General features: G+C 40.7%; 1 pseudogene; it reads right to left on the bottom strand.

The window, feature by feature from the left end:
• Positions 1 to 9472: 9472 nt before the first annotated feature.
• LOC138162239 (olfactory receptor 5V1-like) lies at positions 9473 to 13873 on the bottom strand (annotated as a pseudogene).
• Between the last annotated feature and the right edge of the window lie 267 nt (positions 13874 to 14140).

The raw sequence follows: 14140 nt of genomic DNA on the forward strand, positions 1-14140 counted from the left end.
AATTTCTAACCATAGCTCAGTTTTATCAGAACAAGTCCTTCTTGACCCTTATCCCCACTTCAGGCCTTCTTTTTTCCTGACTAAATATCCCCAATTCCTTCAACTGATCCTTATGATCCCTAGGTCCTTCACTATACTGTATAAAACTGCTATTTACAAACTTAATGGTTCTGTGAGATCATAGATTCATGGAATCTCAGAACTGGAAGGGCCTTAAAAGGTAATCCAGCCCATGTGAATTCAATTAAAAACTATTTATAGCTAGTGACTCCTTTTCCTAAATGAAACTACTTCATCATCTCAAGTATAAGTAATAAAGACTATAGAGTACACTGGATATAAAATGTGACAAATTCTAAGCCCCTGGCATTACCTAGCATATTTCTGGATTTAGATGATTTTACATAAAAAAACAATAATAGTGCTAATAAGTGTAGCTTTTGCTAGGATAGCCTATAGAGATGAATCTAATATTTAGGCAGGATTTTCCTAAAATGGAATGGTAAATAAATGCTTGATATTTTTACCCCAGCTTACATTGTTGCTTTCTCCAGAATTGATGTCGCTTTCCTGACCACCAGGTTACAGGCACGCTATTGCACTGTTGGTGGAACTGTGAATTGGTCCATCGATTCTGGAAAGCAGTTTAGAACTGTGCCTAGAAAGTAGCCAAACCATGCATACCCTTTGGCCCAGCTGTACTGCTATCAGGCCTATTTCCCAAAGAAATAAAAGGGAAAGGATCTCTATATACAAAAATAAGGACTAGCGGCTCTTTTCGTAGTAGCCAAAACTTGGAAACTAAGGAGGTATCCTATTGGGGAGTGGCTCAACAAATTGTGATATGTGAATGCCATAAGAAACGATGAAATGGACAGTTTCAGCTGAAACTGGAAAGACCTTTATTAATTGATGCAGAGCTAAGTGAACAGAACTTAGGAAACCAATTCATGCAATGATAACATTATCAAGAAAAAAACAACTCCTTCCTGTCACAGAGGTGATGAACTTGAAATTCAGAAAAAGAATTTTCGGATATGGTTAATGTGTGAATTTGTTTTGCTGGACTTTGCAGTTATGGTTTAAGGGATTTGGTTTTCAGGGTATTTGGTTTTTTTTAATTGCTCTGTTGGGAAGGTGGGTAGTAGGAATTAATTTAATTAATTAAAATATATACTTATTATTTGAAAAACAAAAGTAATAAGTTATTTTTAACTGAGGGCTAAAATGTTTTTTTCTGCTTTCCAGTGTCACTATAGGCAAGAATAACTGATCTATAGTGATATCCTGAAGCTCAGTATTACTTGTATATTGAGTTCATTGAAGGCAGAGGCCATGTTTTTGCTGTGTGTGTGTGTGTGTGTGTGTGTGTGTGTGTGTGTGCGTGCGTCTGGCTCTTACCACAGTACCTGGCACATAGTAATTATTTAATTAAATGTTTATTGATTGACTACTAGTACTGATGGGATAGAACCTGGCAATCAGCCTCCTAGGGAGAATATATTAACTGTTCTCAGAGGGAGACAGTGTCCTTCAGTCTAACTCTACATGACCCATGTGGTTCATTCATTTTTTCAGTTGTGTCCTATTCTTTGTGACCCCTTTTGGGGTTTTCTTGGCAACGGTACTGGAATGATTTGCCATTTCCTTCTCTTTTCATTTTACAGATGAGGAAACTGAGACAAACAGGGTTAAATGACTTGCCCAGGGTCACACAGCTAGTAAGTACCTGAGGCCAGATTTGAACTCAGGGAGATGAGTCTTCTTGACTCCAGACTGGCACACTATCCACTGTGGTAGATTAGTCTTAAAAGTATGTGGAACGTACATTCTCCCCCTCTCACCCAGTGAGTTGTTAAATATTTCCTAACATGAGTAAAAGCCCAGCCATCTAAGTGCCACAAAAGCCTCCTGATGAGCAGAGCCTACAAGTACACCTTCCTGAATTGTTACCAGAACACAAGGTATATAAAACATTTTGTATTTGTAAATTCATCACTCAATTCCCTTCACAGCCTTGTTGAGGGCTGGGATGACTAACCTGACAGTGAGTAAAGCAAACTCAGGATTTAAAACTTCAGTTTCCTTAGAATTTAGATAAACAGAAGCAAAGAAGGGAGCTGAGAGCCAGACTATAGGCTGCTGTTAATTACCAAATCTTTGCCAAATTAGATAAAGGGATAAAGAGGAGAAGATATGATTGCAAATGATTACAGTAGTTACAACCTGACTTGTTTAAATAAGCTATCAACTCTAAAGAAGGAGAAAAGTAAAGACATTACCTCAATACTTCTTATAGAAGTATGAATAAGGCAAAAAAAAAAAGGCACTATATAACAAGCATGTTGAAAGAGCTCTGAAGTTGCCTCAACCAGGAAATATGGATCTGGAGTACAAAGAGATGTGGGCAATTAGATGGCTAGAGTGCCAGGCCTGGAGTCAGGAGAGACCCGAGTTTAAATTGGACCTCGGACACTTACTAGCTGGGTGACCCTGAGCAAGTCACTTCACCCTGTTTGCCTCAGTTTCCTCATCTGTAAAACAAGCTGGAGAAGGAAATGGTAAACTACTCCAGTATCTCTGCCAAGAAAACCCCAAATGGGGTCACAAAGAATCAGTTACAACTGAATGACACGAGATCTTTTCCCATAGGAAAAAGGATAAATCAGCTCTTTTACCCAGTAAAAACCAGGAGTTATCTCAGCTCTTTTTCATGATTCCAGACCATAGACACAGGATCATAGATTTAGACATGAAAGGGTCCTCAGAGTAAGGCCATTGTGTCCAATCCCCTCATTTTACAAATGGGAAAACCAAGGCACAAAAAGTTTAGCTGATTTTCCCAGTTTTGGACCCAAGTCTTCCTGACGCCGTCTCCAGTGCTGTCTTCCCTGCACCACTTGCCTTTCTTGAATCAATGAGTCAGCCATTCCTAGAATCTCTTACACGTTAAATCTGGTTGGTTGGTTTGTTTTAAAAGGCCTCCAGTTCCTAGTTCTTGAGCTTGGTTCACTCTTTGAGTTTGGATGAAAAAACTTTTAAAAATTCCCATCTTGCCATGATTTATCCAGGCCCATGCAGATCATCTCAGAGGATTGACTTGGTGTGACTGGGTGACATTATCTGAGGCCAGATTTGAACTCAGGAAAATGCATCTTCCTTACTTCAAACCCAGCATTCTGTGCACTATGGCACCATCTTGCTGCCCAATGCAATGTTAGACTGTATTTTAAAAAGCCAGTCTTATTGGAATGGTAGAATCACTGTATTCTGTCTTGGACAGACTACATTTGAATCAGGACATTTAGTTCTAGGTGGCTCATTTTAAAAAGACCATAAAGAAACTATATAATATTCAGAAGAGGGCACTTTGGATATTTGAAGGACCTCAAATTTATGCCACAGGAGGCTTGGTGGAAGGAATTAGAAGCACTTAGCCTAGAGAAGTGAAGACAGGAGACACACAATAGCTAATTTCAGGGAAATGAAGAGCTATCATGTGTAAGCAAGTGTAGATTTTTTTCCTGTTTGATTCAGAACACAAAACTAGAAGCAAAGGTTATGGGGAAATAGGTATATTAATGATTGATGGTGGAGCCATGAATTTAGAAAGCAATTTGGAACTCTTCTAGAACTATTCTAGAAATTATTGAATTGTGTATACCATTTAAACTAGCTATACTGCTGCTAGGCCTATACTCCAAAGAAATCAAAGAAAGAAGATGATCTATATATTTTAAAATGCCTAAAATTTAGGAGAGCTGTCCATAAATTGGAGAATAGCTGAACAGGTAGCCTGTGAATGTGATGGAATATTATCATGCTATAAGAAATTGTGAAGGGGATGGTTTCAGAGAAACATAGGAAGATTTGTATGGACTGATGGTGAGTGAAGTGAGCAGAACCAAGAGAACAGTGTATATAATAACAATAATATAAAGACAAACAACTTTGAAAGACTTAAGAACCTTGGTCAATACAACGATCAGCCATAAGCCAAGAGGATTCCCAATGACACATGCTAGCAAGTCCTGACAATGAGGTGACAGACACAGTTCAGATTAAGACATACAATTTTTTTTATTATTCTAATTGATTATTTGATTATTCCAATGCAGGAATTTGTTTTGCTCGAGTATTCATGTTTGTTGCAAGGGTTTCATTTTTTCTTTCCCTTTCAATGGAGGAGGTAGAAGAAAATGAGAAGGTGGATTTTTGTTAATTAAAAAAATTAAATTTAATTTTAAAAGTATTTGGTAAATGTTTAAAAAACAAACAAACAAAAAAAGAATCAAGGGGTAGATGTGGCAAGTGAGAAAACTGAGGAAATGTTAGGGAAATGGTCCTACCAATTGGAGCTGTCCCAAAGTGGAATGAGTGGCCTTAGGAGGTAAGGAGTTCCACCCCCCTGGAGGTCAATGAAAAACTAAATGATACTTGGCCAGATACAATGTGAAGGAGATTCTTGTTCAGGTATGCACAGCCTGTAGGGAACCTCTAAGGTCTCTTCCAATTCTGAGATTCTCTGAGTCTGAATAAATGAATGAATGGATGTTCAAGAGAAGACCTCAATCCATACGAGGTATATATGAAGCCAGTAGTCTCAGAGATGAGCTGTTATGAATTGCAGCTCAACAGAAACAGTAAGGAAATGCTGTTGAAGAAGACAATTCCTATTTCATTAGCAGCATCCCTAAAAATCCCTCCTTGTGTGCTAAGAGAAATGAGGTCGCTAAATTAGGTTACTCTGCAAGTTTCTTATCAAAGCAGACTCTCCTCTTGAATAACTGATTTGTCTGAGATAGCTCAGTAGCTGAACTTCCTCCTCCTCCTCCTGTTCTCCCCTCCCCCTCCTACTTTCCCTCTCCTTCTTCCTCCTCCTTCTCCCACCCTCCTCTCTTCATTACTTCTGCTCCCCTCTTTTCCTAGGCCTATTTTCTTGCCCACAGCTTCCCTTCATCATTTCAGCCTCCCCCCCCGCCCCATGCATCTGAACACCCTGACTCTTAGAGGACTTGCAATGATGCCCAGGCTCCAGCTGCCAGATGGCTGCCTTACCCTGGAAAGGAAGGCACATCTGCCAGCCCTCATCTGGCTGGGTGGGTGATGAAGTATGGGAGCAGTGGGCTAAAAGCCAGGAGATGTGACTTTGAAGCCCCTTCAGATCTGGCAGTAATCTAATCAGTATGACCTCAGGACGAAGGAAGCAAACATTTATTAAGGGTCTGTTATGTGGCGGGCACTGTGCTAAGCGCTTTCCAAATATTATCTCATGTGACCCTCTGTAGCAGCAAGCACCCCAAGCGTCCTCAGGGTTTGCAGCTACCACAGGTTCTTGGATCTGCTTTGTTAAAGGAAAGCAACTCAAAATGGGTTAACAAGCTTACTTTAATCAGTCAGACATATATCGTTTACCTTGTTCAGGGGAAAAAGGTCAGCACCCCAAACTTCAAAATATACAGACAGAATTATCAAGACATTAACAGATCAAGTAGACAGCTTTCCAAACTGTCCAACCATTACATCCATACCCAGTCAACATCTGGGTTTCCACATCTGGGTTTTTTAAAGCCGGGGGACTCTCAACAACGACTTCCCAGAATTCAGATCAAATCACAGAACACTTCTCAAAGTGAGTCCCAAAACAAAGCTACACATCAGGGCTTATATAGCCTTCTCCTGGCTCAGAGAATGTAACAACCTTATTGACTCACTGGCCAATCAAGAAGTATCTACTGAAAAACAAGCCTCCCTCCCCAGGCTTCAGGTGCATTTTAGCCTAGGGGCAAGGAAGATCTTCCAAATTTGCATTCCCATTACACCCTCACAATAACTTCAAGAGGGAGGTACTATCATTATCCCCATTTTACAGCTGAGGAAACTGAGGCAAACAGAGGAGAGTGACTTGCATTTGCCTGGCATCACATAGCTAGTAAGTGCCTGAGGTAGAATTTGAACTCAGATCTTCCTGACTCCAGGTCCAGCACCCCGTACAATGGTTCACCTAGCTGTCTCAGGCAGGTCACAACTTTTAGATCCCAAGTGTCCTCATCTGCAAAGGGAGGGGACTGGACTAGACCAGTTCTCAAACTTTTTTGGTCTCAGAATCCTTTAACACTCTTAAAAATTATCAAGCGTTCTTCAAAGAACTTTTGTTTAAGTGGGTGATTTGGTGTTCAGTCATTTTTCAGCCGTGTCCAAGTCCTCATGACCCATTTAGGGTATTCTTGGCAAAGATACTGGAGTGCTTGCCACTTCCTTCTCCAGCTCACTTTACATATAAGGAAACTGAGGCAAACAGGGTTAATTGACTTGCCCAAGGTCACACAATTATTAAGTATCTGAGGCAAGATTTGAACTCACAAAGGTGAGTCTTCCTAACTCCAGGCTCAGCACTCTGTCCACTGCATCACCTAGCTGATCCTTAAGTGGGTTATATCTATTGATATTTACTGAATTAGAAATGAAAATGTCTTTGTAGTATTGTGAAAATTGTTTTAATTTCTCTGATAGGGTTCCTAGATTGTGGAGGAGTCCCCGGAACACACTTTTAACTGAACCAGACAATCTTTGGTACAGTGAATGACTCTACAATGACAGTGTCTCTGGAGTCAGGAGACCTGCATTCAGATCCTGCCTTTGATGCTTACTCCCTGTGACATTTTGAGTAAACCACCGAACCTCAGTTTCATCATCTGTAAAATGAGAAGATTGGGGTAGATGGCCTCTGAGATGCCTCCCAATTCTAGATATGTGATGCAATGGTCCTTCCAGGTCTAAAAATCTACAGACCCATGTCCTTCAAACTGGTACACAAGGCAGACAGCACACAATAGTCATGCATCAGTTGTGCTGTTGTGTGGACCTGCCTGGATCTTGATGCACTAACTGGTTCTTAGGCATCTCTCTCTCTCTCTCTCTTTCTCTCTCTCTCTCTCTCTCTCTCTCTCTCTCTCTCTCTCTCTCTCTGTCTCTCTCTCTCTGTGTCTCTCTGTCTCTGTCTCTCTCTCACTCTCTGTGTCTCTCTCTCCCTCTCTCTCCCTCATCTCTCCAGGTGCTACCACCTGCCAGTTACCCTGTGTCTAGTGCAAACCTGAGGTTGCTGACTCCTACCTATGGGCATTTAGATTACAGTCTTGCTCAGAGTTCTGGACACCAACTCCAGTTTGCTTATCTTGACTTCACGTCTTGCCCAGACTTTTAATTTGGCCTGAGAACCCAGACTCTCATTGGAATTTACCCCCCAGATTTATAGCATGTCATACAGCACCTTCCATTTACTCTTTATGTATCTTCTATGTGCCTTTTTACATACTTATTCTCTCCTCCATTAGAATGTAAAATTCTTAAAGGCAGGGACTGTTTTTGCCTTTGTCTGTATCTCTAGTGCCCAGCATATAGTAACCATTTAATATATGCTTGTTGATTGATTGGTTGGTCAATGGTATCCACATGCTACAACTTTCCATATTTAATGGATTCACTGTTTATGTGAATACCCTATTTTCTGCCTTACCTTTCTCGCTTCACTCAGTTCCTGCTCCTGGATTCTCTCTGTTTGACCCATCTACCACACTTGCTGCCCCTTGTTAACCAAAGAGCTATGCCTTAAGGTATAAGAAACAGTCCATAGATCTACAGAGTTAAAGTACCAATCTGCCAAAGTGAAAAAAAAAGGCAAATGTGTGGCATGTTTTTGTGATATTTTATTGCATCTAAAGTGGGATAAAAATCATCTGAAAGTGTCATGTAAGGAGTCAAAAGCTTGGAAGCCCATTAACAACTTGTGTTAATTTAAGAGACTAAAGAGAAGTGCAGAAATGGTGCTCATTAGAAGGCTTGGAACTGTGGGACGAGAGGAATATGAAATGTGTGATATTTTAGACATAGTCACATAAATTGTAAATATTACAGCAGAGGAGAGTGGGTGAGACATTTGTGTACTCCTACTTTGTAATCACCTTCTCCCCTTGGACCGCAGGTAGCACTTTTCTTGTATCTTTTTCATGAACTTAGAGTGTATTCATGGATATTATACTTATTAGTGCATGTGTCTCATCAGTCTGAACTCCCTACCCCCAAACTCAGCTGTAAATTCCATAAGAACAACAGGATTTGTGTCATCACATAGTCAAAGAGCTACAAGGGACCACAAAGGCCATGTTAAATACAACTTATACCTGAACAGGAATCCCTCTACAACATCCCATAGCTGTCTAGTCTTTTCCTGAAGCTCTCCCATGACTAGGAATTCACTACAACTGAGCAGTCCATTCAATTTCTAGTCAGTTCTCATTGTTTAGTTTTTCTCTACATTGCCAAGCCTCTGTAGCTTTCACCCATTCCTCCTGGGGCCAAACAGAATAAACCTAACCCTTCTTCCATGACACAGCCTTGAAATACTTGAGTGTAGCTATTTGTGCACACCAAGTCTCCCTTCTGCAGGCTAACCATCCCCCGTTCCTTTGACCCATGTTTCCAAGCCCATGGTTTCTAGTGCTCTTACTACGCTGTTGTCTTCCTTTGGATTTGCTCCAGTTGGTCAGTGTCCTTCCTAAAATACGGGACCAAATATGTAAATAATATTTGAGCTGTCATGTGGTCAATAGAACCATTACCTCTCTTGTACTGGAAACCAGGTTTTTGTTATTGCAGATTGCCTTTGGTTTTATAGCTACCCCCATCACACCGTGGACTCACATTAAGCTTGCAGTCATCCCTTAATGATCTCTTCCTGTGCTTAGCACCATGTTCTACACAAAGTAGACTTTCAATGAATGTATTGCACTGACTTGAACTACATCCACTGGGTTTCCCTTGAGGCTCTTCTACATAATGTTACCAAAGAAACAATTCTTTTCAGTAAATTCAGGCAAACATTAATCATTTTAGTGAATGAAATAACCTCTGTATGTCATTGCTTCTACAGGAATGCTTACTCAAACTTTTAACTCAGGAATCTATCTCACTTTGTGACTCTGGGAATGGGTCAGAGGGATCTTCCCTCACTACTGAGCTAGTCATAACAATGGGGGTGGGATTTCTGAGACTATGGAAGGAGAGAGAAGAGAGTGGGGAGCCTGAAATTACCTTGGCATCCTCAGCATTGCCCAGGAGGGTCCCAAATATCCCCTGCAACTAGGGGAATGGTCAGGCATCCTAGCTATCCCCAGAAACTTCATGCAAAAAGGAGCACAGTGATCAAGTTGCTGTCCATATATAGGGTATTTGTAGGATAAATGGTTATCTTATTTAAAAGAAACAATCTACTGTTGTAGAGATTATGGAAGACCCAGGAAGACCACTAAAATTGTTAATAAGGACACCAGTACCTAGCATTTAGTAACAATTATAAAAAACAATTTTAAAATATGTTGACAGACAATCTAGTGAAACATATGTGCATGTCTGTATCACCTCTTATGTGTGGTGATATTATATGTATTACTTTTTTCCTTTCTAATGATCCACTTTATAACTTCTCTTTTATTCTCACCATAGGACGAGACACATTGACCTAAACACTTGGACCACTGGGTAACATACACCCTTCAAACAGCTTATTTAGGGTATACTTGACTTCCTTGTTTCTCAGGCTGTAGATGATAGGATTTAACATGGGGGTGACAATACAGAAAAGGACGGAGGCCAAGATGTCCACATCCAGAGAGTAGCCTGAGCTGGGCCGGTCATAGTTGAAGTTTATGGTTCCATAGTAGAGGACCACCACAGTGAGGTGAGAGGCACAGGTGGAGAAGGCTTTTTTTCGTCCTTGAGCAGACTGGATTTTCAAGATGGCAGAGATAATGAGCATGTAGGACACAGCAGTGAACACACAGGGGCTCAGACCAACGGTGGCACTGGATAAATAGAGAGCAACCTCATTTGCTGAAGTATCTGAGCAGGAGAGCTTCAGGAGCAGGGGAATATCACAGAGAAAATGGCTGATCTGGTTAGGACCACACAAAGTAAGACTTGCCATGAGCACTGTGTGCATCAGAGAGTTCACGGAGCTATACAACCAGGTCCCGACTGCTAGATATGCACAGACTCTCTTGCTCATGAGGACTGGGTAGCGTAATGGGTGACAAATGGCTACAAACCTATCATAAGCCATAACAGCCAATAGGACACACTCACAGCCTGCAAAGGTAACAAGGAAGAAGATCTGAGACAGGCAGCCTCCATAGGTAATGGTCTTCTTCTCTCGGAAGAAGTTCACCAGAATTATGGGGACAGTGGTGGAGGAATAGCAGATGTCCAGGAAGGACAAGTTGCTGAGGAAATAATACATAGGGGTGTGAAGGACAGGATTCACTCTGATTGCAGCCAATATGAGAGTGTTTCCCAGGATTGTTATCAAATAAATAACTAAAAACAACAGAAAAAACAAACCCTGAAGGTCAGGGTGGTTCGAAAATCCCAGGAAGATGAATTCCACGACAGTTGTTTGGTTTTCCCTGTCTCTGAATTCCTTAATGGCTGAAAAGAAAAGTAGGAGAGACAATAGTTGGATAATAGAAACTGAGACCAAATACTAGAAGAGTTTACAAGATGAAAACTGCCCCGACCCTTACATAGTAACAGCAGTTCATAGAATTGACCTTGGGCCCCGACACTGCGTTCATACTTTCTACTTTCCAAGACCCCATTAAGACAAAGTATACAGTGAAGAATCTGAGACTCTTAAGTCCTACACTGGACCTCAGAGGACATCTAGCCCCTTATATGACCAATAATACTGAAGACACAAATCATTCAATTACAATGAGAGCCATCAAAAGAGAATCATGTGGTTAGATGCAGAGGCAAATTTTCAATTTTTTCATATTTTTAAAATGTAGGAATAGACTATGGAAACAAAGGCAAGCAAAGGAAAATAAATATATAAAAAGATGTTCCTAAATTGAGGAATGTCTAAACAAACTATGGTTTGGATACAAAGAAGTATGGAAAGACTTACATGAACTGATGTTGAGTGAAGTAAGTACAGCCAAGAAAACAATATAGACAATAATAGCAAATGGAAAGGACAACTATTGTTATTGTTGGTGGGTTTTTTTTCTTTATTCTTGAAGAAGACCAAAATGATGCCATTATATTTGAAGCAAGGTACCGTATGGCCAACTGTGGCTGATCAGACCCATACGAGCTCAGAAAACTACCACAGATTGAGCACAAATAGTCCATGTGAACATCTGGAGTAGTGATGTCTCTAGAGTTTCACATCTCAGATTTCTTTTGAGCTACTGCAATTCTACTTCACTTGCAGAACACAGTGCCTTCTTTGATACAGGTACACTATGTTGGGCGGTTCTTTGCCAGTGTCTCCCACATTATGCAATCAATTCCGAAGTTCTCCAGAGAAACCTTGAGAATGTCCTTGTATCACTTCTTCTGACCATCACGTGAGTTCCCCATAAAATAGTCTTTTTGCTTGTCATTCAAACAAATGTCCAGTTCATGAGAGTTGTGCTCTCTGCAGTTTAGTTTAAACTTGGCAGTTTAGTTCAAGAAAGGACCTCAGAGTCTGGTACCTTATCCTGCCACATGATCTTCAGAATCTTCTTAAGACAATTCAAATGGATTCAGTTTCCTGGCATGGTGCTAATATACTATCCAGGCTTCACAAGCATACAACAATGAGGTCAGCACAATGACTATAGATCTTCAGTTTGGTAAGTAGCTTAATCCCTCTTCTCTCCCACACTTTCCTTCAGAGTCTCCCAAACATTGAGCTAACTCTGGCAATGTTTGTGTTAACCTCATCATCTATGCAGACATCCCTAAAAAGAATACTACCAAGGTAAGTGAGCTTATCCACAGCATTCAAAATTTCCCCATTTGCTGTAACCAGTGGTTCCACATATGGATGGTGTGTAGCTGACTGGTGGAGAACTTCTATTTTCTTGGTGTTGATTGTTAGGCCAAAATTAGCACAAGCAGAAGAGAATTGATCCATACTCTGTTGCATCTAAGCCTCAGAGGCAGTATTGAGTGCACAATCTTCAAAGTCATGCACCAACTCTCCCTCTACTTTAGTCTTGGCTTATATAGTCTTTTCAAGTTAAATAATTTACTACCAGAACAGTAGCTGACCTTGATGTCATTTTTATCCTCATTGAAGGTGTTGTCTGGCAACATTGCTGAAAACATCATGAAAAAGAATGGGAGAAAGTACACAGCTTTGCTTCATTCCATTGGTGACTGGAAAAGCTCAAGGGCATTGTCCATTATCCACAACCCAGGCAAGCATGCCATTGTGAAATTGATGTAGAATACTGATGAACTTCTCTGGGCAACCCAGTTTTGACATAATTTTCCACAAGTCCTCATGACTGACAGTATCAAAGGCCTTGGTCAGATTGACAAATGTTGTGTACAGAGTTCTGTTCTGCTCCTGGCATTTCTCCTGGAGTTGTCAAGCAGCAAATACTATATTGACCATTCCTTCACCCTTTCTGAAGCTACACTAACTCTCAAGTAGATGACCATCTTCCAGGCAGAAAATCAGCCTATTAAAGAGGATTCTGCAAGAATCTTGCCAGCAATGACTAAGAGAGAGACCCCCACCCCCTCTGTGATTGTCACAGGACAATCTATTTCTTTTATGGACAGTGGAGGGATCCTTGAATTCCTGGGGGATAACCTCCTCTTGCCATTTAACCCAGAAAATTTCAGATAGCTTTTGTGTAAGCAACAGACCCAATGCCTTCTAAATCTCAGCTGGAAAAGAATTAGTACCAGGTACTTTGCCACATGAGAGGAGCCTAATGGCATTCAAAACCTTTTCTTCAGTTGGAAATTCAGCTAGATGGGGATTGACTTCAACCTGAAGTATATAGTCAATGGTTTCCGCATTGATTGATGATGCTCTGTTTAGAATGCTATGGAAGAGTTCAGCTCATCTCTCCAGGATCATGTCCTCAATCACTAATCAATGTGACTCCATCAGCACTGAGTAGTTGAGATGTACATACATTGGTCTTTAGACTGTAAATAGCCTTCAGGGCATCATAAAAGCATTTTGGATTATTACCATCGGCATAAAACTAAATTTCATTTGTCTTCTTACTGAGCCAAGAAACCTGTACCTCTCTGAGATTCACTTGCCCTTTACTTTTGATGGAGTTAAATACTGCTTTCTTACATATGGATGCACTATCCTGGAGATAAACCCTGTGGAGATTTCTTTTAGCAGCTTCTGAATTTCCCCTTCATTTGTGTCAAACCAGTCTTGATGTTTGTGAGTGTTTTGGTCCAGATGAGTAAAAGCAATGCTGTACACCAAATCCCTCAAAGCTGCCCCCTACTTTTCTGTTCCACTGTTGCCAAATGTGTGCTGGCTCAGCTTTTCCTCCAAGTCAGCAATAAATTGTTACCACTCAGAGAAACCTTCTAATCTGATAACATTAAGTCTTCTGGTAGTCATCTTGCCTGAGGACTGCTACATTTGTTGAATACAAATATTTAGGTTGGAGAGGATGAGTCCATGATCAGTCCAGCACTCTGTGCCACATATCACCTTCATCACTCTTACGCCTTGTCTGTCTTTTCTCCTTATAATAACACAGTCTATTAAATGTCAGTGTTTGCCATGAGGGTGAATCCACAAAGTTTTACTGCCTTTAGATCAGTGGAAGACAGTGTTGGTGATGAGAAATAATAAGACACACAAGCCTTCAGTAGTAGGTAACCATTGCTGTTGCTGTTTCCAATTCTTCCCAAGGACTCCCTACCATGTCTGATAGATTGTGACTACTCTTGCCTTAAAGTCACTCCGAATTCTAAGTTTGTCCTCTTTTGGCACATTGATGATGAAGGTCTCCAGGTCTTCATGAAATTTTTCTTCTACCTCATCAGGGTTCATCATTGTGAAAGTATATGCACTGATGATGGTGGCATGGTGTTCTCCTGCCAGTGGCAATTACATTGTCACAAGTCTGCCATTCACTCCTTTTGGTAGGCATACTAGCTTGTTGACTAGATTAATTTTGATAGCAAAACCTACCAGCTTCATGAAGGAGCTCCCCTTCACTGTGGCCACTCCAGAAAAATGTGCATCCAGCTCCAACTATGATAAGCTGGCCTTAATTTATCAGACTTGTCTCAATCAGGGTTACTATTTGGATGAGATACT

This window comes from Petaurus breviceps, unplaced genomic scaffold (genome assembly GCF_028583685.1).
Source record: "Petaurus breviceps papuanus isolate PSGF00001 unplaced genomic scaffold, PetGlider_PUasm1.0 186, whole genome shotgun sequence".
Taxonomy (NCBI): Eukaryota; Metazoa; Chordata; class Mammalia; order Diprotodontia; family Petauridae; genus Petaurus; species Petaurus breviceps.